The sequence below is a fragment of the Amblyomma mixtum genome, chromosome 10, assembly GCF_055824585.1.
Source record: "Amblyomma mixtum isolate Tamu chromosome 10, ASM5582458v1, whole genome shotgun sequence".
NCBI lineage: Eukaryota > Metazoa > Arthropoda > Arachnida > Ixodida > Ixodidae > Amblyomma > Amblyomma mixtum.
In genome coordinates this window covers 183,463,871-183,489,551 of record NC_143021.1, presented here as the reverse complement: position 1 = coordinate 183,489,551, position 25,681 = coordinate 183,463,871, and positions in this window count along the sequence as shown.

Sequence of the window (25,681 nt, the reverse complement as noted above, 5' to 3'; positions counted from 1 at the left end):
ACGCAATTATTGAAACCTATTGGCCTGTATGATGTAAGCTCGAGGGGGGTTTAGCTGGTTTAAGAAATGGTATGAGTCTACTTGATTGGCACTGGGAAGGAACAACATCGACTTTCCATGAATGGCTATAAAGGAAGAGTAGCTCTCCTTGTGCGTCGTGGCCCAGGTTGCCCAGAGCAGCCTATGCGATGTCGTCTGGCCCTGGTGAAGGCGAGCACTTACTTTCCGCAAGGGCCGCATCGAGTCTTTGGTGACAAAAGATGCATTCATTGCTGATTTCAGTGATGCCGGAGGACAACGCTGGAAACCCAACGAAGTCATTACGACATCAATTGTCCGGCAGATGTCAGTTGCTGCTTCCATCTGGTGACGATCCTGGAATAGAGCTAACACAAAGGTTCTCTTTGTTTTGGAAGCGTTCGAGGCCCCTGTACCGTCCTCCTAATGAGGGACATGGGCTTTCGACGATACGGCGACTGAAAGGACATCCAGCCCTGGTCCGCCACCCTGTCCATTTATCGCTTGATTTTCTTCTGCAAAATGTCGCGCCTCTCTGAGATCAGGGAAGAATTTGGTTTGTCTATAGCATCTCTCTACACGCCGCCTAATAGCACGTAAGTGGTCTAATTCAATGTCAAATTCAGTGCAGATTTTTGTTTGCGCGAGTTAGCTTAGGTGAACGGAAGAAAATGGTGCAAGTTAGGTGAACGGATGGGATAAAGAACCTTGGAGGGTACGTGGTCACAGCTGTCACAGAACAGGGTTAATTGAAGAGACATGGGGGAAGCCTGTGTCCTGAAGTGGACGTAGTGAGGGCTACTGTGATGATGATGATGCCTTCTTTCTTGTGACAGCACATGTCACTGCGCGGTCACCTTTTAATTTCCGCATTTTTCAAACTTTTCAACTCAATAGAAAATAAATATGGGATTATCTGAGCTTTCTTTATTCATTACCCTAACTCTCATTATGTGTTAAGGAATGATCGCAACAGTAAATATCTTCGACGACAATGTCGTGTTGTCTGAAAATAGAGCGGTGAGTAAGCTTGAAAATAAAAGAATTTTTAACCTCACCTTTATCAGCCCTCTGCGAGTAGTTTGCCGTCGCCGTCCTTTTATTCAAGCAGCTGTTATGACCTGTTGCTTGCTAATTCTCAGTCTGTTGCTGTTTTTTTTCTCAACATTCTTTATTCCAAATCTACACGTGTCATTGCTTGTATTCTTTGAACAACCGGGAACTTACGAACAACGAGAGAGTGCGGATGGAATAGGTAATCAATAGGTTAGCTTACATTATTTACAGCTGTTCTTGCGGCCAAAATCGATGCGCTGCATGGTGGAATGCAACCTTAGGAGCAGTCCCGCTAAATAAACCAGCGCGCCTAGAACATCACATGTGCAGAATGAAGACTTTTTCCGGTTAGGATAAGCTTAAATATTGTAGAATGGACACACTCAGGCTTTTTTTTTTACGCGGGCACTGGGTCCAAAGTTTGCTACATTTCTTACAGAAGCACCAGCGAACCACCGATGAAGTGGTGCCTTAAAACATGCGTTTCGAATATATTTAAAATTCCAATGTCATCCACAAGACCGAAACTATTGTATAATGAGTAATAATGAATGTCTATGATCCAACCACAACTTTAAAATTGACATGAGCGCCGAGGATATCCTCACTATTCATTTGTTCCTGTCTTGAAATCAAATGGACTCCTATTGTCAGGTTTATCACAGAAGAGCAAAAGCATATACATTTATTTTGCTCACTCTTCACGACAGGCTGTATCAAAATCATGTGCTTTAATATTTGAAGGCCATTAGAGGCTTGGTTAACACAGGTACGACCCTGTCAAAATTTTTGAGCGACATGTCAAAATTTTTGAGCGTGTCGCTGATTATTTACTATCATCGTTCTTGTAAACAGACATTGTGTCATGTTTTTAAAAAGATCCCAAATTATAGATACCTGAGAATCATAATTTGAAATGCACGGCAATTACAATTCTTTTTTTCGCTCCCATTTCTTGAAGTTTTTAGTTCGAATGTCGTGATTCCTATGCACACGCGCGCGACCCACACATGGGACCCTTTATCATAAATGAGGATAGAAGTGAACTTTTTTGACTCAAAACGTAATAACAAAGTGTGTCGTAGTCTTTGGCCGACAGCTAACAGCACGGCTATATAGGCGCCGTGCACATTTGGCTTCATAAAGACAGATCTCTCATGCTTGTGCTTTGTGTGCAGTACGATTGCATCAATCTTTTAGGCAGTTACTAGGAAAAATAGAGGTTGATTGCTTCGAATTCGTCCCCTTGAGAAAACTGGTAGCAAGCTTTTCAAGAATATTTTCTAATAGCCGCTTCAATAGATTGCTGCTCATCCACGACCATATTGTCTGTTCGATGATATCAGTAATCAAGCTTTACTACTCTTTGAGGTGTATATGACAGCTCATGGGCTCAGTTCAAAATTATATTCATGTTCTTATATTAACTTCGAGTATAAACAACTGGAGTGCAAATATCGACCACTTCATCAATTCCAACCTTTTTTTAAATTAACGTTGCATTTCCCTTCCTTTAACTCTTCCTGCCTACTCTACCCTTATCTAGTCTTTCGGGAAGCGTAAATGTCGTGGAGAGAAAGTGAGCAGCTTCATCGCTCATTATCTGCGTCATTAGTCAACATATTTTCGGTTGAAGCGCTGTGGGGCACTTAATAAAAGGAGAAACGGCAAACCACCAAAGGTACCAATAATACAGAGAATAGGCACACAGACAAAAGAGCACAAAAAAGAAGAGCAGACAGTTTAGTGACGACGCTACAGGTGGCACGGTGCCGATAAAACAAAAGCAGCTCTCTTAAAAGCGTCCAACATGCACTTCTTATAACCAACTTCGCGACAACGCCGAAAAGCGGCAAACAATAATGGAAAACAACAGAACAGGGAACCTGTAGGAATGTTAAAAAAACTGTCCAAAAGAGACACTGCAAACAAGTGAACCGCTCTTTAGAATGTGGAATGTATTTTAGTTTACCACTGAATGCTAAAGATGGACAACATCTTTGTGATGCGGTATAATTATGTGCTAAACATGGTCAATTAAAGCAATGAAGGTTTGCAGTGAAGTGGTATCAGGAGCCAAAGTAGGAAAACGCATTTCGCCTTGATATGCATTGATGGAAGCAGTTAACAGTGGTCGCAGATGTTGACAAGAATAATGCCAATGTGATAAAAACGCAGCCACTCTCGGACAAAAATCCTCTTTGTCTTTCTATAAAACCCTGCGTGTTAGCTTTTGCTTCTTTATTCGTATTTTTACTTGCTTTGTTTTGTCGCGATGTACGATGTATCCTTGTACCGCTCCTGCCTTGGCCACCAAATTGAGGCTGGCAGTATTGAATAAATAAAATAAATAAAAAAATCCTGCAGAATACCTTAAAATATTAGTTGGGCTAGGGTCATCTCGACTAGTGCTACAGAAAGCCTCTGTCGGTCTGTCGGAGGTACGTTAGCCCTGCTGTGTTCGTAGTGATTCATTAAGGTTGCAATTTGGCAAGTTGGTACTCGTTGATTATTGAATAAGTGGTTGTGTGGAGCGTTGTTTCTCTCATCTGTGCTTTCCTCCTGAGCTGCTCAGCAATGAATGCAGTCATCGCGATTCTGATAATCTGTCTCCTGAAGGTTCAAAATATTGAACCAATTTAATTTATACTCCAAAATATGATGTGTGATTGGCACCTAAAAGACAGCTGAAGAGGGCGTTTGTCCGCTCTGAAAAAATCGACTGAAGAAATACAAGCACTGGTATTTAAAGATTAATCATCTCTTTAGTTTTGTATCCCACAGTACGATGCGTTTACTATGATCAAATCTAGTTATAAGAACATCAACTGCAGTCTAATAGTCGGCTATCTCTATTTGAAGCACGTGCGGGGCACGAGATGGCGCGCTGCAGTCGTAACACAATTCTCTTCATTGCTCAACGTATATTTTGGTCGAAACTGCCTCTTAAGAGAATGATCTCTTCGTACTTTGCGTATAGACAGGTGTGCACGCAAAGCTGGAGCAAATCACGTGTCTATTATTGTACACTATCTAAGCTCAGTGTAGATATCCTATACCCACCAATATAGGTTTCATCTGCAGCCCAAATATTATGGAAACACGAGCTCTTGAGGCATTAAGAGGTCAAATATCTTTTGGTCTCGGAATTGGTCGTGGATGACTGCAGAGAAAAACAATGCGAAGACTCACAACGGCCGCCATTTACTCTCATCGCAATTTTATAGGCTTCCAAGATGTTCTGTGACTATCTATAAAGAATATTCAATGCAGTTACGGCATACTTCACTTTATACTCCAAGGGACTTTCCATTCAAGGACAAGGGATTTCGAAACTGCTGTTTTTGTACTATATAAGGCCGCGGTTTGACCGAAACGCCTGTTTACAAATCTCTCATGCCCACTTAGATCCGAGCCGTATTGTTATCAATGCCATATCGATGTTCACATTCAGAGCACGGCTTGTCACATTCAGAGCACGGGAATTTTCCTCTGCTTGATGCCTTCAGCTTTTTCCTTCACGTACTGTGTCCCATGTTGCAGCTTAAAATCTCAGATCAGAGCGCAAAGAGGCGAATTTTTAAGCGCAGCAATTGTAAGACGTGGAGAAGGCGGATGCGCATTGTTGGAGACAACGAGAGCACCTGCTCGGGAGTATTGGTCATAATGAGATTTTTTTAAGGCACCAGAAGGACGACATTAGGCTGTGTACTATGAAGCACCAAATATTGATGTGAAGACACAGCGTTTCTGGGATTACAAAGCGAACCAGAAAAATTTCGCGCATACGCGCGAAGCAGCTTTTGGAGTGACTTATTATTACAGTTCATACGGCACAATTAAGACATCGGTTTATTTCTTGAAAGATTTTAGTAGACCGTGCAACAATAAAGGTTACGCGTTCCTCTATTTGAGGGACAGTTTCCAGCAGCTGACTCACATCCTAGGCTTAGCTTTAATTCGCGCAAATATGGAAAGGCTGCATGCTACACGCTCACTATTCCTCCACCCCTCCCTTTTGAATAGAAAATGAATTCCTTGTTTTCTTTTTCTTCATATATGTGGAGATAATACAATGAGAAACAAGAAATGAAATTTTTGAACCTCATTCAAATGTGATGTTTAAAATATGACTGGTTTAAATCCAATTCGTAAAAATATATATACGTCATTCATGCAGGCAATGCCCCAGAAAAGCGTTTACTTTCAAATTTTCTTGCTCAGTACTGAATGGGTACTTTTTGAAACTGGATCCGTGCATTTTCACAATTTACAGGGGACTGCCAGAGGGGGTCTCCTCGAAATTTTCGGCGATAAAAGTTTCACGGTACTGTTTCCGAGTATAGCATGCTGCCAGTGTGGACTATGTATGGTTATTGGGCGAATGAGCTCTCCGCTTGACATTTATTTCGCGCCGATTTGTGACGACTGCGCCCGTCTTCTGTAAACTCAACATTTCAGTTGATATTTCGATGCTGCACATGTTTCAAAATGTCTGGAGCTCAGTGCTCCCTTAGTACATGTATCTATCGGTCGTTGCTTGTTATTATAATAATGTGCTCACTATTTTTCTACACAACCACCGATATACTGATTCGAACGAGTCCCATGCACTGTGTGCTATTTCACTTATTATTTTCTCGATTATTGATGAGCGTGCACTCAGGAGAAAGATTCGGTGAAATGTATGCTTTATGCGTGGACATAAACGTTCGCGACAGCCAGCGAGTTTCCTCATCGCCCATGGAGCTGATGTCAATGTACCAGCGTCAGAGTGTCAGTGTGAGTAACGTCACTGTGAGCATCAAGAATGATGATGGTGACTGCGCTTCTTTTGTTCACAGGCCGAAGATAGTTCAAGTTAATATCCTTTATTACATGCTGGTGGGAAAACACGTTCGAACTCAAATAGGGAACGGCGCAAATGTACTAATACCTATACTGGAAACTTTATTTCCCGTTTGCCTGATGCAAAGTTCAACAAAAACGAGGCGCATGAAACGGCGCCACCGAGAGTGGGCACGTGCTACGCTATCACAATTTAGCGGGTAAGCGAGAACTCCGTTCGAGATTCCTGATCAATTAAGACATAGGTTCTAAAATAGAGGTATTCTATATCAATAACGAGAGGGTGGTTGCTTTCGCAATTTTGTTTATTGAAAGGTGCGAACTTAATGGGGTACAGGCCTAAGCGCCTACTTGCTCTCATGATGTCCAATCGAAAGATTCTGAGAAAACATTATCTGTGCAATGATTCCCTTATTGGTTTATTGGGGTTTAACGTCTCAAAGCGACTCAGGCTATGAGGGACGCCGTCGTTAAGGGCTCCGGAAATTTCGACCACCTGGGGCTCTTTAACGTGCACTGACATCGCACAGTACACGGGCCTCTAGAATTTTGCCTCCATAGGAATTCGGCCGCCGCGGCCGGGATCGAACCCGCGTCTTTCGGGTCAGTAGCCTAGTGCCGTAACCACTGAGCCACCGCGGCGGGGCGAATGTGCCATAAATAAAGTAAAAACACAATAGAAGACACTGTGGGAGACTTCAGTGTCACGATAAGAAGCCAGCTGAACACCATGCAGTGGGTGACTATGCATAAGTTGTAGGAATAGCAGGAGGAAGAGCTAGCACAGTTCGCAGAACGAAGTAATTTACGGATACTGAACACGTTCCGAAAACGGCAGAGTCAGAATTGGACGTGGAAGAGATCAAACGGGGAAACTAAAAATGAAATGCACTCCATATAGCCCAGCATCCCCGCATCGCACAGAATGTGGAGGTCTTTGACATGGTAAGAAGTAATGACCACCGGATGTGAACATCTGTTTTACGTATACTTATACAGGGACCAAAAATCAATACTGCAGAAAAAGCCTGTCCGAGAGTTCGCGATAAAAGGGAATGTGAAAAAAATGAATCTCCATGATTCTGGTGAGCTGTCGTAAGACATATAAGGCCAGATTAAAAAACGCCAAATCATAAAAACATTTAAATGCACTTATAGTATACAATTTAATGAGCTGTCAAACAAATCAATAAGCGTAGCATAATGAGTAGGAAGTAGCATGTGGATATGAGCGAGCATTGGCTGTAAAAACGGAGCAAGCCTGAAAGCGATCAAGAGGAAGCAAGACAAAGAGAAAATTGAGATACACGCGCTAAGACAAGAGAATGCGAATTTAGTTATCAATATGGGTGACAGAGATAAAGAAGCCGAGGAGTTTTAAGCAGATGCATACACGAGGGGAAACAATGATGATGCTGATTACGGAGGCAGGACAGTTGAGAAATTGAAATCTCGACCTGTAGCGAAAAAGAAAGTAAAGAAAGCCTAACAAGTATTGCAAAGAGTGATCCGATCATTGCGAATCTGGTTACAGCCTATCTCCTGGCTAGCACATCTGCTGGCAGCATATTGGGCTAAAAAACTGGCAATTTTCTAAACAAAAGCGCCTCATGCCTTCGACACTACCGGAATCCTAACAGACTGATAACATTTCTTAATTCTCAAGATGGGCCACGTCGGGAGTTAGAAAAATTAAAGCCGATGAGCTTTTTATTAGTTACCTACAAGGAATATATGAAAGGTAAGCAGTAACGGAATGAGATGAATCTTAGAACGTCATCGAGCAAACAAATGCGGCTACTTTCGGAGCTTTGCTAAGAGAAAATGTTATTTACAGCTTCAATGAGGTTTCAACAAAATACGCAGAATATTACGAACCCTTCTGCAGGATTACGCTGAAGAAGGATGGATGTAGGGCCGAGTTAGTAAACCCCACAGTGAATCTGGTAGATTTTAGGTACCTAGGTTTAAAAAGTAGGATTTTGCATCGAAAATATCTCCTTTACGCGACCAGAAAATGAGTGAATCGAGTGCACTGGGAGCTGGCAATCTAACTTCGAATATAAAACGGAGAGTTGAGCTAGCTGATACATACTGCTGGAAAAAAACAGCGCTGAGATGTGGGACAAGGAAAGAAGACAACAGGACCGCCGCTGTGGCATAACGGTTTCTTGCCTAGGTGCTGCCATTGCCAAACCATGCGTGCATGCTACCAGTACAAGTTTTAATCAGCAGGTTCAGAGGCTAAGTGTTGCGGGCTTTCCAGATGATGTTTGAGTACTTGCTTTGAGTAAGATACTTAAAAAGGTCAAAAGGTAAGAACCACAGGAACCTTCAAAAAAGGAAAAAAAGAAATTCGTTGTTCTGCCATAAATTCACCAAAAGGTCTCACTTTTTGAAGCAAGTAGGGAGCAGATATGGCATTGATGTTCTTTTTTCTGCACTGAACAAGCTCGTCAAATTGTGCGCCATTGTAGATAGAAGGGCAAGGGAAGAGGAAAAGACACCAAGGAAAAAAAAGGTGCCAGATAGAGCATGACCTGAGGTTTGTCCCTTGTGCTGAATGGGTTCTTTATGAAGTGCCGCTCACGTGCGGGAAGTTTTATATAGGTCATTCAGGAAGGTGCTTGAATATCCGCATACGGGACCACAACACGTATTTGAAAGGGGCTCCGTCCTCAAATTTAGCCTTGCATTACAGGAACTGTCCCCGGAATAACCAACCTCATTCTTCTGAAAAACCATGTACCCCCATTTTTAATAAAACGAAGATCTTGCACAAACAAAAAAAATAAACTGACAAGGGAAATCGGTGAAGCGTTGCATATCCCCAAAACATTCGTTCGCGCGTGAGCACCCCTTCTGTAACAGTTCATGACTGCGTACTGATGTATCTTGTTTCATGTGATTGATATATCACTCTGTCTTTTGGTGTTGCCATGCACTCTTGGTTGTCGAAGGACTATTTTTTGCGTGTTGTTTCTAATAAACTTTCAATTGATAATCAGAGCCAGTCGTGTTGTCTTCTTTCTTTGTCGCTGGTCTCAGCGCTGTTTTTTCCCGCACCTTCTAATATTGCCTTTAATGCTAAGTGATAGTTGCATGGATTCACCAAGAAACTTGCAGCTGTATGTGAGTGATAGCAGTGTTAAGTTGTGTAAAGGTGCGTCTTCGAAGCGCAGGTCGTTTGTCGTTGACTGAAGAGCCTCACGACTAGCACACTCCCTGGAGTCACTCAGGATCCAGCACTGCACTTAGTAGACCTCTTCGTCCCACCGCTTGAACTGCTGCCGGTCGTTCCCATTACAGTTGTAGAATTCTGAAAAAGCGATTACAGTCGATATTGTGACACTGCAAAAAATTGATTCTTTTTACCGAATTAGAAAATCAAGCTCCGCACCGAGCGCTGAGCGATCCCTACCAAGCTGCGTCACTCATATGCGCACGTACCGCATAATGTACGTGCGCATATGATGTAGAACAGCCAGGACCGCCGAGCACCGATTTTTAGGCGAGAAGCGACGGCGAGTGTGTGGCACGAAATGACTCACTGCAGGACCGTACTCTTCGAGCTGTGTGAGAAATAACCAACACTTGCGGAGGCACAGAATCGACGGTAATTGCGGTTGCGACTTTGTAGAAACTGATATGCCATTTACTATCACTCAGCTAGAATCTCTAATCAGAACAGGCGGCCGCCTTGCACAGTTTGAAAGTTATTTAATAGAAAATACTTACCAAGTGTGCCCGTGTTGGAAAGAACGTGGCAACAGCATGATGTCCAGAACAAGAAGAACCGGCGTTTATTGAAGTGTGCCGATTATATAGCCCGCAAGTGATAACAGGCAGCTCGCACCGCGCATGTCAGCGACAGAGACGCACCGTCATATAGGTGCCTGGTACACCCAGCTGCCCTGTCAGCAAGATGCCCGATTTGCAGGTTTTAGCCAACAATGGTAGGACCATGCCAGAAAATCTGTTTTTTTTTTTACCTCCGGAAGTCTACCCGGGAGCGCTCTCTATATGGCCATCACAAAATAACCGCAAGCATTTGACTCAGTAGGAGCCTCAGAAGTCGTCCATCCAATACGGAGCCTGGGTGTAGAATGTTCGCGGCACATGTAAGGGTACTCAACACATCTATAGGAGCTGCACAATGATCCTAGTCCGTTTTAGAGAATGTAAAAAACATCCTTGTCAGAAAGTGTTGTAGTGAGGGAGCCTATGGTATCTCCTGTCTACTCCCCGCATGTTTGTTAGAAGTATTAGAATTCCGGAATGAGAAGAGTTCGCCTCAGAAGTTAAGGAGAATATAATATCACCATGCGATTGCTCGGCAGAAGGCCGAGGCGGCTCATGGTCGACCACGTACCAGGTTGGGCGGAGTCAGACAACCCCCACGGGACGTTCATGTGACCCCGACAGAATGCTGACCACATCCATAGAATGTCACATGACAGCGGTAAGCGCGACAATGGTTCGTCTTAGAGGCCAACCATGGTTGAAGAAATTGAAATGCAAATTAGGTAGCCGTTATATTTTACTGCGAAGTTTTTTACAGGTACTTGCACGCAGGTTTACTTTGTAGGAGTAGACTTTGTTTGCTTACACATATCTACACGACTATAATCCAGCATGTCTGCTAAAGAGGACTGAAAGGTTAACGAAGATTTGGTTCCATTTGTCTCAATAACCGTAAGCACTGAATTGCACAAACAGTTACAAGGGGGGGGGGGGGGGGAGGGGGATGAATAAAAGTTGAGAGATTAATTGACAAATCTTATTTCTAAACTGGAAGAAAGGGTACGAGCGTTGCTTCCGCCGCATCGAGATCGTTGTTGCAGTGACCCTTAGCCTGAACCTAGAGCGAATATCCTTCGCTGCATTGCTGTCCTGATGACGGCGTCCCAAGGCAATCCAACTATTAACAGTAAATAAACGATCATCTTGAACGAGGCCATGAATATGTTAAGATTTTATGGGTGTCGAGGACAAGTTGTATGAGATTGTTCTGAAAACTGGCCGCCTAAATATAATGTGCCAATGATTGACAGCTGCCACCGAGCGCTACAAGCCTATTGCGTTTGCTTCTATTTGCATAATGGCGCAAAAACAGGACAAAAGTTTCGGCAGTCGCATAGGAAAACGACGTGGGGATCTACGAAAAAATTTTAAATTGATGCACGCACAGAGCACTCAGATGAAAGGTGTCTAACCATACCACACCAGTGGGGCACAATCTGGACCAAAAATGCACCGCAACGAAAATCAGGTTTCTGGACATTCCCTCTGGCGGAGCGTTTTCCTCCTTTCAGAGCTACTATCTTGATTAGGTCATCGTTTGCTAAGCTTTAATAAGGCAGTCATGTGTGAATATAGGCGGTTTCGACAACTGGAGATTGAAAACATTGTTAGAATGACCGCTGAATAAAATCTCCACAAATATTTTGTAGTGTATAAAGCAGTGAAATAATTCATTCCATTCATTATTAAAGGAGTGAGTGAAAAACATTTATTGTCCAACAGAATGAGACTACCTCACCCAGACCTCCCCTGTCCCATACCTTCAGTTGAGGGAGGAGGATCAGGAGAGTTCCGGCCGCATGGGGTAGTCGCCTCAGATGCTGGCCGGGATCTCTTGTATCCCGGCGGCCTCTTCAGCCAGTCGGACGGCGGTGAGCTGGAGCTCAGGGTCCGAGCTCCGGAGCAAGGTCTTCCAGGCGTCTCTACTATTAATGTTCTTTGCCCTGCCTGGGGATTGGCTACACTCCCATAATATGTGGTCGAGGGACCCTCTCGCTCCGCACTTCTTGCATTTATCGTCTTCTATTTCAGGAATTATATGTTTGCATAGAATTGGGTGTGGGTAGACATCTGTTTGTAGACGCCTCCACGCCACCGCCTGTTGATTGTTGAGTGTTATGCTAGGCGGGGGGAAAGTACCTGCGATGTTGTCTATAATATTCTGTAACTTTCTGACAGGAAATTAGTCGCCCTTCTCTCCCGTGATCTGCGAGCGGTGGACCGTCGTGTGCAGCTCGGTGGTAGAGATCTCGAGCCACCTCGTGGGCCGCCTCGTTGCCACGGACAGATTCGTGCGCGGGGGTCCAGATTATATTGATTATTAAAGGAAACATTTGTTCTGCAATGACATACCTTAAAACTAAATTACTAAAAATAAAGTAGTCCAATAGGCCTCTCTTCATGGCAGGAAAGGAAGCAACTGCCAGAGATATGTCATGGTAAATTTACTGTGGAAATGATGACGGAAGGTGCTTGTTGGACTTCCACCTTGTGCCCAAAGGACCCAAGAAAAAACGGCTCTCTTTTAAACTTTCCTCTAAATAGTACTTTTTCGAAGGTTAATGACCTTTCCAGCCAAGGTCACCATGTGCGAAGTTAAAGTAAAATGCAGGGATCGGCCGGGCGTCGGCAGAAGTTGTAGTAATACAGTCGTATTAGTATTGGAGACGTCGTAGCAGTGTTGCTTGTAGGATTCATGTCATTATGGAGAAGGTGACTACGGGCACAAGGTAAGTAATATAGGTACAGCAGAACTAGCTCCTTAAACTGTCGCTTAATAGTTGCCACTGTCCAACAGACCTCTCTCGGCCTGCATCAGTGCTCGTGTTTCTGTTCCGATGGGCAAAAGATCCTGGGCACCGAGGGATCTATAATCGAGAGAAGAATCACTGCGACGCGTAGCAATCGGCGTCTCTAATTGGGAGAAGAAATAGGGTGGGAGAGCGACCGCCCCAAACAAAACAGGTTGAGAAGCGAAAGGGGACGGTTTTGCTTTTGAGTCTGGCATGGGGTAGCCCATGCGGGCTGGCATGGGTTAGCCGATGTGGTCCAGGCATAGGGTAGCCCATGTGGGTCCCCCGCTGCGCTGCCACCTAAGCCCCCCCTGCAGGTCCCCTCTGAGAAGCCCATTACTGCCCGTCTGGGTCCCACAAGGGACCAAGGAAAGCCCCCTTTATCATTTTATGCATGCTGATTATAGGGGTTCCCATGACGCCAGTACTATGTAGCAAGCTCGCTGGGCTACCCTTGTGTGTACCGCGCGATGCCGAGCTGCAAATGCCGCACATATCACGCGTCGGTCCACCATGGGCAGCCCGTGCCAGCCCAAAATGGCCAGCAATTCAGAGCTCCGTTTGTGCTACTGGTGATCTTTTTCAACTTAATTGCTAGTTTTTGGTAATATATGAACAATGTATAGTCGTTGCAAAAAACTAGTTTTTTTATTGTAGATGTTAGTTTTTATGCCCATACTCAAGAACAATTTAAAAAGCTGGAACATTGTCCTAGTAAATAAATTAGAAGTCTACTGTTTAAGTGTTAAGCTCAAGAAGTCGTTCAAAAATGATCATAATATGTTTTTGCTGTGAGCAGATTCAAAAGCGAATGGACCCACTTGGCTACTTCGACAGCAAGAATTTTTCTTTGCTTTACGGCTGTTTATAATCCCAAGGCCACTCCGGCTATGAGGGACGCCGTAGTGAAGGATTCTGGGAATTTCAACTACTTGGGGTTCTTCAACATGCTCAGACATCGCACAGTACGCAGGCATCTAGAATTTCGCCTTCATCGAAAAATTACGAGGAACTTTAGCGGCTAAAGTGGTGAAAGGCGGAAGCCTGAGTGCTGCATTCTGCTACGCGATTGTTCACATCACATTTTGTTGGTGCATTAATTGACTGCCAATTAATGACGCTTAAGCTTCGCCTTTAGGAGTGGAACGCGACAGCGTGTTGTAGCGCTGCCAGGGAGTCCACGGAATGCCACCACCTGTTCGGCGCGATGCGTTGCCCTTTGAACGCAACGCTTTTTGAGGAAAGGAAATGGTGCTGTAATTCTCTGCCGTCTCGGTGGACACCTGAGCCGCACGGTACAGGAAGGAAGGAAGTGTGAGTGAAAGAAGAAAGAGGGGCCGTAGTGAAGAAAATGAAAATTGTAGTTGAGGAAAGGAAATTACGCATTAACTGTCTCGCATGTCTCAGTACACTAGTAGAAAATTGTATTTGAGGAAAGGAAGTTGCGCAGTAACTGTCTCACATATTTCGGTGGACACCCGTCAAAATTCGCGCGTGGTGACGTCACGACAATTTGAACCAATCTGATACGCGGACAAATACGCCTTGCTCGTCGGTAAATTGATTTTTGAGGAAAGGAAATGTATCTGTCTCTCATATCTCGGTGGACACCTAAATCTCGCCGTAACGGGAAGGGAGGAAGATGGGAGTGAACGAAGACACCGTATTCACTAGACGCACCTTTGTTCATTACAAACCATCGAGCTGGCATGGCGGAGTGGTAGCGTGCTCGACTCGCACTCCGGAGACAGGGGTTCGGTTCCCAAGCTCGGCCAATTTGTTACTCGGTTTTATTTATTTATCTGGTCTGACTAGGAAGGTTAATTGGACTAATTGGTTAAGCAAGCAATTGACTAAACTCAGTCAAACTTACTTGGAGCATCCCTATACGATCCCTTTAATTGGTTGCAGGGTTAGTAGCCAAAGTACAATTGGCCCCGTTTGAAATTCGCGCACTGTGACGACACGACCGTTTCGACCAACTGTGGAGAAACGGGGGCCCACCTCGCGCCGTCGCTGTGGTTGTGCGCCTCCAAATTACGCGACACGATGATGCTTCGCATTCTCCAGGCTTAACCAATTTAAGCCTCAGCTATTTTTTTTTTGTCTTGTGGTGTATATACTATCCAAAGAGTATTAATCGTTATGTAACTTTATATGCTGTGCTTTTGCTATACGCCATCTACAGGGGTGCTCAGGTTCCATTAGAGAGAAAATAGTTCGTTTTCTTCTTCAGCCTGCACAATTCTTTGTGGTATAAAAAAAGGAAACGAAAAATGTTTGCACGACACGCCCACGCGGACGAATACAGGAAAGGAGAGAAACTGCTTTGTCACACGATAGCTTTTTTATGTATTGCTTGAGTCTGCGCGCCACGGTGATTGAAAAAGACGCAAAAACATTTTATCGAGGTAACGCTTCGCTGCATACTTCCTATTTCCTTATATTATGTATTTAGATCCAAAATCTAGATTCTCTTCGGATTTTCACGCAATTTGGTGTTTATGCGCTGTTCTTATAACAGTGAAAATTTTGGCCCTAAAGAGGCATTGAAGATAATCTTCAGAATTACTGTTTGTTCTTAGAATAGCAGGGCTATGAGTTTTGGCCACTAGGCTTCCGAGGCTCAATGCGAGTAGTTCATTGGTTTTTCTCAGCACCAAGATTTCAAGAGCAGGGCGACCGAGTTGCGCCACTCCGAGTGGCGATGAGGAATGAATTACGTCTTGATTACAAATTCGGAGACACATGTTTGTGTTTTAATTAGAGATTTCTGCGGTATAGAAGGTCGAGCGGTTATGTTAGAGTAGAGAGGTTTCGAGTGCAGTACAATACGAGCGCTTTTTTGGAGTGCGTTCTTCATTATTGAAAGCATAGTTAGGTTTGAAGTATCCAGCGATCCTGCATGAAATTTCTGAGTTTTTTTTAGGGTAAAAACACCTCGACAGTGGGTACAAACACCTCGAAGTATGAGAGAAATACTTTTCAGCTGAAAAAGAATACTTGACTTCCGTCACCAACGCTAAACGCTCATTTTTTAACAGCGACCTTCCACGCATGCTATGCGGTAACCCGAAAAAATTTTGCCGCGTCATCAATCCCGCACCTTCACACTCTATTACTCTCACTCATGCGTCCAGTATTCAAGCCTCCGACACAGAATGCGCTAACATCTTCAATACGGCGTTCTCGTCACTTTTCACCCAGGAGCGCAACCCGTCTCCAAGGATACCTCCTACTAATGCCACCTCCCCGATGGACGCAATAACTTTTTCTTCAACTGGCGTCTCGTCTTTAATTGAGAAAATGAAACTTTCCTTGTCAGCCGCCATCGACGAGATAAACACTAAACTGCTGAAAAACACGAAATGTATTAGTGCAGTGTATCTTGAATTATTGCTTGCGCAATCACTCTCTACAGGTCTAATTCCGGAAAACTGGAAAGTTGGGAAGGTCGTTCCACTCCCCAAATCAGGTGACAAACATTCCCCCCTAAACTACCGTCCTATTTCTCAAACTAGCGTCCCCTGCAAGATCATGGAACATGTCACATAATCTCAGCTGATGGACTTCTTAGACTCTAACAATTTCTTCCATCCATGCCAGCACGGTTTCCGCAAGGGGTATTCATGCGAAACACAACTAGCCATGTTCCTCAACGACTTACATGCTCACCTGGACGCTAACTTTCAAATTGACGCCATCTTTCTGGATTACGCTAAAGCATTTGATGAAGTTCCACATCAACGATTTATACTAAAACTTTCTATTATAAACCTACATCATAACGTGCTAAACTGGATCAAGACCTTCTTAACAAATCGCTTTCAGTCAGTCATTGTAACTAACCAGTCTTCCAACCCTCTCCCTGTAACATCCGGCGTCCCACAAGGCTCCGTTCTTGCACCCCTATTGTTTTTAACATATATTAACGATCTCCCACAGTATGTATCCTGCCAAAATCGAATGTTCGCAGACGACTGCGTAATTCACCGCCAAGTAACAAACATAACTGATCAACAAGCCCTTCAGCAGGATCTTAACGAAATTGAACAGTGGTGTGCAAATTGGCTTTTGACCCTGAACCCTAGCAAACGCCAGCTTCTTTCCATTACCCGTCGCAAAAGGGTCATGCCTTCCAATACAAAATCGCTAACGAGTCCGTATAATCTGTATCATATATCAAATATTTAGGCCTCATATTATCTAATGACCTAACATGGTATGCTCATGTTGCTAAAGTGATATCATCTGCTACCAAAACTTTGGGATTTCTTAAACGTCACCTTCGCCTCACCTCACATCACGAGAAATTGCTCGCCTACAGGTTACTCATTCGACCTAAACTTGAATATGCATCCGCCATATGGGACCCGCATCACATTAACCACGTAATCGATCTAGAAGCCGTTCAAAACCGCGCTACAAGGTTCATTCATTCTTACTCCTACGATGTCAGTGTTTCAGCCCTAAAAACTAAATCAGCACTATCGCCTCTTTCCGTTCGTCGTCGCATAGCCCCGCTATCACTGTACCACAAGTTCTTTTACTCATCACTTAAACCGTGTCCCTTGCATCACGCCAGCACCATACATTTCTCACCGCACTAGCCACACGCTTCAAGTTTTTCGCCCACGTGCCCGAACTTTTACATTTCCAGCCTCCTTCTTCCCACGTGCAGCTAAAGATTGGAACGGCCTTCTCCAGACTATCCTCGACATCACCTGTCCTTTGTCATTTGCTAGCAATCTAAAGAACAATTTTGTACATGATCACAAATTGCATTGTCTAGTACCTTTTCTGCTCATCCTACCCCTTATGCAATACCCCTCGAGGGGCCTTAAAGGTAATAAAGTGAAATAAAATGGTATTTACTACAAAACTGAGTACTAGACATCAGTATCTATTTGCACCGGCCGACAAAATTTTTAACGCCATTCTAAGCATTAATGCCAAATATAATTTTTTCCTGTCGCGTTTGCAGTCACAACCTCCATTACCCGTTCCTTTCACTCTGACCCTGGCGGCCTAGGAAAGCCTCAGACCAGTTTACACAGAGAAGCTAGCTTTGATGACCGTGGCTCTGAATATCCTAGCGGCCAAATCATCGATAAGAATAAAGTCGTTTCTTCATCACTCTACTCCAAAGTCGGTACATAAAAGAATATTGTTGATTCGCTCATGTTTCCGTACGTCACACGTTCATGACGCACTTTGTATATGTAAAAAGGAACCCCTGCTTCTTATTTCTCTTTTACTCAGTTTTCATAGCAGAAGCAAGGTATTCAATCAAACCTGCCGCCTGAACTGCGTGTTGTCTGGCGCATTTTCTTCCTAGCTATTGATGGGCTTACAGTTGACAACATGATACGCGCAGTAGGTAAACATCTATTTCAAAGCGTAAACGTTTTGCCATCGTCAGATAGAATGTTTATCGCCTATTCTTGTGATGTATATGTATCCAAGTGAAGTCTCTAGCTGCCTGGTGTCACTGTGCGCAGCAAGCACGATGGATGTGATTTGACATATTACTTTTCTTACCTTGAAGATATAGCCGCCGAGTCATCATAGGGGCTTTAGGCAAAACAAATTTTCTGAAGTTCTGATGTGGAAAGCAGTATTGTGAAAAAGAAAAAAGGTAGCAGAATGCACAATAAATACAACAAGGTTGTGCATTTCGTCAAGTGTAAATGAACTCACAGAAAGAGACACTCACCAGTCCCATATCTCATAAATTTTCCCGATATTGTTTTGCAGAACAGCAGATCTCCAGTTTGGCATACATTTGTTATGGGCAGCCGCCACGGTGGCTTTGTCTATGGCTCTCGGCTGCATACTCGAAAGATGCGGGTTCGATCCCTGCCGCGGGGGTCGAATTTCGGTGGAAGAAAATTCTAGAGGCCCGTGTAATGTGCGATGGCAGTGCACGTCGAGGAACCCCTGTTGTTGAAATTTCAACAGCCTTCCACTACGGCGCTCCTCATTGCCTGAGTCGCTTTGGGGCGTTATACACCATGAACAAAACGTGTGTTATTAGGCAACCGGTTACTTCGCAACAGGTTTAGTGCCCACAGGCTGGTGGTAGTCCAGAAATTGTTCTGCAATATTCACATTTAAGCTAATAATTTAAGGACAGCAATGTTGCCTATTTTAGTCGTAATGATTTTATTATGCTTCAGAGGAAAGTGAATCCACCGAATTAAAGTCCAGTGACCTATGTGCTGTTTCGCGCAAAAAATGTACAGACTGTTTAAAGGTGCATTGTGTGGAAGAACGGCGTGTTGAGGGAATGCCTGTATTATAGGTAGACGTAGAGTACCTCCTAACTTCAGTGAATTCGTTTGTCGCCAGCGGAGTTGACCTCAGTCTAACAGTGTCAGATTGTTCTAGGAGTGCCTTAGTTTTGGCCCACAAGCATGATTACGGTTGTAGCAATGTCGATGGAATGGCCAGTGGTTTCTTGGAAGGGATGCGGGAGAGAAACACCTTGGAATTCATTCGAAAATGTTAACCATATATTGATATCGTCACAGAGATCTAGATTTTTGGATTTTCTCGGTGCAAAATTATAGAAAACATAGGCACTAAACGACATCAACAGCGACGCATTTTTTTATATATAGGCATTGCTTGTACACTTCGAATGCACATTGACCACGTTCCCAGCATATTTTTGACCTTGTATTTTGTCACGTTTTGTTTTGCTGCAGTGTAAGGATCCGAGCGGCGACTTTTTTTTTTTTTTGAGGAATAGAAGTGGCGCTGGAACTGCATCACAACTCGGGATATGTCTCAACTGTGCCGTGGAGGTGTGTGTTTATCAGGGAGCGAAAGAAGGAATCAAGAAATAGGTGCTCTGCAGCGCTCTTAATTCCAACGGCACGGGGATCTTTGACGTCCTATACGTTTCCCTGGTGGGTCGATGTTGCTGCATTGTGTGGATGGGGTGACTGGATTAGATATTTTGAAAGCAGGAACTGGAAGGAGGCCGAAGGTGTGCGGCCGGATAAGGCTGCTTTAGGATGCTGGCTGGGTGGGAGGTGGATTTTTCATACTTTTAAGCAGAGATCTGGGCTTCAGCTTGAAACCGTTCCCGCCATTTCGAGAACAGTGGACGCACTTAGGTGCATGCTTTCCAGCTCTTATGCATGATATAGGCTCACTCGAGTAGTATTAAAACGCCGCTCTTTTAGGGAAATGCTATCATTAATCGAACAAAAAAAACGGCACTCACCATGCTGCAATTGCGCCCAAGCACAGAGCAGGAAACGAGCATTGCAAGAGGATAGCGCAGTAAAGCAAAAATGTTGATTCTGCGAATTTCCACATGGAAGCTCGGCATAACGTTTCTGGTAGCTTCATGTTTATCTGCTACACAGCGGTCACGACAACTACGCACAAGAAACAAACTAGCACATAGTCGGACTTTAAGCGACGAGGATTGCTAAACCTTCTTTGCCCGAGGCCTTCGTGTACTGGCCTGCACAGTAAATCTGCAACTTTTTTAAACGCTCTAAACCAGCTGCTCTGTTCCCTTTACAGAATTTTACTATGCCTAAATTTTACAGTGACTTGCGGGGCAGCTCTTGTGACGGAGTTCGTCCATCGATTCCTTTTACAATGAGAACTTCTGGCTAGGATAAATTACTGGCTTGTGTCAGGTATCCTGGCAAGGCTACGAAGTGATCAATACTTCAACACATCGCCGGCCGTTTTCTCCGATTCTCCGATAAGCATTGTTGGGTTAGAAAGACCTCCGGTTTCGAAGCTTTGTACGTGCATCACAGGAGCCGGTGGTTGTGACGCATATCACATACAAGAAAAGTGTGCGTAGCTTCTGTGGCACTGAAGTTTTCACTAAAAGCAACAACGCTTCCAGCATTAACTATGAATTTGATGTAGAGCTCCTTCCGTCGTCGTTCATTGAGCAGCAGTCGGCTCCAGATGCGTTGACCTGAATTCAGACTACTGCCGGACCGTACGCAACCAAAGAATGACTCCTCAATTCCGACGTCAAACATGGCCACGACACCAGCCCCATTAATTTGCACGAGCCCCGACTGCCGCCCACGTAAATGGTTCACCGACCAAGGATCCTTAAGAACTGCTGGAACAGTTTGACCGTGTCGCCATCTTTAACATTTGTGATGACCAGACTAAAGTAAGCCACGTTTTCATCGCCCTCGAAGGATCAGCCAAAATTTGGTTCGAAAGCCACGAAGCTTCTCTGCCGACGTGGGAATCATTCAAGCCAGAGTTTCTCAAGGAATTAACAAGCATCGTCAGAAAACAAAGAGCTCAGCTATTTCTACAGCCACGCATCCAGAGCTCGAAGGAGACAGTGCGTACTTAGAAGACACGAAGCGCATTTTTCGGCTTGTTGATACTGACATGACGGAGGGCAAAGTGGAGCTTTTGATGCCTGGTTCTAAAGAGGCACTTTTCGGTGGTCTGACCTACAATACAATCCACCGAAGACGGTGGCTGAATTCGCCAGCGAAGCAGCCGCCATTGAGCACACCTCTACAGTTCCTCGACAGTTCCACGAGACCGCGACTACCCTTTCGGGTGGCGCAGCTTTCGGCAGCAACTTGCGGGATGTCATTCGCGAAATTGTACGGGAAGTGTCTTCCATCTTCCATCTTCCAGCCATCTTCTAACAAGTCTGGAGTAGCGACCCTTGAGGAAATTGTGCGCAAAGAAGTGCAGCATGCGCTTGGCTACCCCTCATCTGCGTCTCCAGTTGAAGCTCCAGCCTTCACCTACGCCGCTGCAGAACGCAGTCCTCAGCCCCAACACACCCCCTCTTCGACGTTAACCAGCTGTTTCCAAACACTGCCACCCTGACCTCGCCCACCCAGTCTACAAACGTCGCCCAAGCCCCAGGAACTTCGACGCCTGGAGCACTTCAGACAACCGCCCGCTCTGCTTCCATTGCGGTGAAGGCGGCCATAATCTTCGTCCCTGCCCGTAGCAACGTATCAGCTTTCGTGGCTTTGTCTTTGACGCACCACGACTACGCTTCAGCCAACGTCTGCTAGAAATCGACGAGTACCTGCGGCGAGAGGAGTATGCGCCGAGTCGTTATTCGGGCTCACCTGCGCCGTCAGTCTCACGTTTCGTGTCACCACGCCGCAGCTATGCAGCCGCGGTACGAGGAAGGTCTCCTAGCCTCCGCTGCGGAAACTAAAGACAACAACATTTGGATGTGAGGTTGCTCATGTGGGGAACTCCGAATCATATCGCATGAAGACGCCGCCGCCGACGACATGCCGACGCCCAATACCGTGAAAACGTCGACCACCACGCGGACCACCTTCAAAAATACGCCGCCACCCAGAAATGATTCGACGACACGCCCTAACCCCAATTCACACACACAACGAAGCCGTGACCCAACGCCGTGGACGACATGCAATGCAAGAGGCAGGACATCCGATTTAGAAGGGGTTATCGACGGCCGGAAAGTTGAAGCTCTGTTCGACACACGAGCCGATTACTGGGTGATGACCGGTAAATTCGCCGCGCAGCTCAGGGAAGTAGCGACCGCTTGGGACGACCCATAAGTGCGCTCCGTAGGGGTCATCTTATTATGCCATCAGGACGGTGCACAGCGCGAGTGACTGTGAAGGGACATAACTGTCTCCCGACCTTTGTTCTGCTACGACAGTGTCCCCACGAAGTTATCTTGAGCATGAATTTCCTTAATAAGCATCAGGCGATAATCGCCCTGCGATCAAAGCTGATGACGCCTTCGATGGACGAGTTCATCCCTTCGATGAGAACTCCGAAACATCGCATTGCACTTAGTGTCCTGGGGGAACAAATGAGTGACCCACTCGGCACAAGCCTCATCGTCACCGTAGGCGCAACTGAAGCGAATAACACTGAAGCCATCACCTAGGAGAGCATGCATTTGCTTCTAGACTCAGGAATCGGCATCGCAAGAGGCATCGCACATTTCCACAAAGGCCAAGCTGAAGTACTACAGACTAACTTCAGCGAAGGATACCGGCACGTTAACAAAGGAGCGACCGTTGCTTTCTTCGACGAAATATCTCTCCCACCCATCCACAGAAGAATCGCCTGACCAAGGGAATTCGCCCACGTTCTATGCCAATCCAGCTTTGCCGCCAAACCGGCAAGACCAGATCCGTAGTCTGCCTCGAAGCTACAGTGAGTGTTTCTCGTCATCGCTGGAGGTCCGGCAAGCGCCGATTGCAAAGCATTGCATTAAAGCCGACCAACACGTCCGACCTCCCCGCTAAAGCCCCTACCGTGTGTCGCCGCGAGAACGACAACCCATCCGGGACCAAGTGGAAGAAATGCTGCGCGACGGCGTCATCCAGTCTTCAAGGGCCTCTCGGCGGCACCGACTGTTCTAGTGAGAAGGGAGAAAGACGGCGTACTTCGATTCTGTGTTACCACCGCTTGAACAACATAACAAAGAAGGACGTCCACCCCTTCCCCACATCGATGACACAGTGGATCGGCTCTAAAACGCCAAGCATTTCTCATTGATGTGCCTCAAGAGCGGCTTCTGGTAAATTGAGATCGATGAAAGAAATCGTGAGAGTACCACATTCATCACTCTGGATGGCGTCTTTCAGTTCAAGGTGACGCCATGCGATCACCATGCACTCGGCTGGCTTGCCAATTTGAAGGTCCCCTCCGGTTGCCTCGCTCGGTGGAGCCTGTGCCTGCAGGATTTTTACGTCCCCGTTGTTAACAAGTCCGGACGCCAGCACTCTGAAGCCAACTGCCTGTTACCAGCCCCTGTAGATGCACCGGCGCCGGCGGGCGATGAGCACGCCTTCCTCGGACCCATCAGCTCCAAATTTTTTGCACAGCAGCAACTCTTGAACCCCGACCTGAAACGCCTCGTCAAACTGGTGAAGGAAAGGTCTCTTCACTCCACGCCTGAATAGAGCGAGGATTGTCTTCGTTATGTGTACAGAATGATGTCCTCGCGAAGAAAAACATTGCTGCGAACATAACAGCCTACCTCCTTGTTGTACCTGCAAGTCTGCCCGAAGAAGATCGTGAGGCTTCACGCGACGAGCCGACCGCTGGACATCTCCGGTCTTCTCGCACCCTCCACCGAATTCAACACAAGTATTACTGGCCCGAACTGTCTTCCAATGTCGCATGTTATGTGGAAACCTGCCGCGATTCTCAGCGACGAAAGACTCCTCCCACCCGATGAGCAGGATTCCTGAACTTCTTTGACCCCCCCCCCCCTCTAGGCCCTTTAAGCAGAGATCGGGCTGTGCAATGTCAGTGCACGTTAAAGAACTCCAGGTGTTCGAAATTTCCGGAGCCCTTCACAACGACGTCTCACATAGCCCGAGTTGCTTTGGGAAGTTAAACCGTAAACTAGTACCGTATGCCGTAAACTAGTCGTTCTGGGCAGGGTCTTCAATTCGCATCATGTTATCTTGGGTTTCAGAACAGACTATACCGGCCATTTACTTTGCTCTTCGATGTCAGTAAGTGATGTGTGCTGTTATTACTGTCGCGCCGTAACTTACTTGAGGGCACATTCTCTTTCAGTAATTGATTTAGCGTTTGCTGTTAATGGTATTGGGGTTTCTTCGTGCCTACAAATGACTATTCAAGTGACCCCTATGCAATCACTTTCCTCAATGCGTGCAGTCCGCCTAGGACGACTAGTTCCACACAAAAACTTGTTAATAATACACTGTTCAAGAAATTCCTCGGTGACGCCTTCTCGTCTGTTGTCCGCTGGGATCAGGCTGGCCGAGGTCGTTAAGTATTAGCTTCCGTGTTAGACACCACTCGGCGATGAGTCTTTACAGTTATGTCAACCGTTAAAAATATAAATCCTTTGAGCTGGTGGAATCAAGAATGGGAAAAAGCCTAGGAGGACACCAACACCCTTCGTCGTCGTCGTCGCGTCGTCGTGCACATTAAGAACCAGAGTGCGCTGCTTGCGTAACAGAAGCAAAAGGGGTAGATGGCAGTGCCACGTAAAGCAGCGAAAGAACTCGACCGAGCTTCGTCCTAGCAGTACGGCTTGCAATATTGATCAGCCTGTGAAAGTCTGTTTCTCCACTCCTGGAAAGCATTTCACTTTCAAAAGGAGACAGCCAGCATTGTAAAGCCCTAGATGTTAAGGCGACAGTTGTAGGCATGTCTCTATTTTTGGCTGTGGACTAAAAGCGTATGGTAGGCACCTCAACTTCGCCGCGAAGAATGCGAAGAAGATGGAAATAAAGAAGTCATGATGGAGGCTGCATACTGTAGGATTCCGGTTAAATTTCGATTGCCTGCGGTTCTTCACATACAAAGGAATTTCACAAGATTCCACCACATAAAAGCTGGTAGCGCTCGTACTCCTTAGTACTATGAATGGGTAAGCACTTCAGCTTTGTATATTGTTTAAAGTATTAGCAGGTCAGTTGCCTATGCCTATGCCAACCATTGAAATAAACGCGATTTCGCAAGACGTACGTTTTAGCAAATGAGATGAAAAGAATTCTAACAACATTTCACTGAAACTTGTTCAGCCAACGATACGCCGTTCAGTGAAACTGTTTTTGTTCCCTTATGTGTATCATATAGACTAATCTCACGTTTATAAAAATCTGTAGAGTTTATGCTGTGTGGCTATGCATCGCAGTTTCATTTTGTTTGCCGTTTACAATTTTCGGACAACCACCGGAAATAGCGCGAAGATTGTACAGAAAGAAGACCGCGCGGACATAAGCACCTAACTTTATATTTTTCTTGCACTAAAAGCGGGTACCGCACATTTATAACGTTTCCTTAGAGCGCACATGGCTAAGAAAGCTAAGCAAAATTCATTTCGCATGGAAACGTTTCATCGGGGGATAGTAAAAAAAACGGCAACCTGACAAGGGCCATCGACCTAAGGCGAAGAAAAGGCACAAGCTGAAAGAGCCGGCAATGCTGTCTTTGACGGTAAATGTGGCAAAAAGCATTGTGTGCAAAGAAGAAACAAGTCAATAAGTGCGAAAAACAGCAAATAAAGCCAGCTATAAATTCAGGACGCTGAATGTAAAAACATTAAAATATCAAAAACCAAAATGGCACATGACCAAAAGATAGAAGTGCAAATGAAACCGATGCATTCTAGCGTCCCTAGGGAAAGGCAGAAAAATATAAAACCAAAATACATA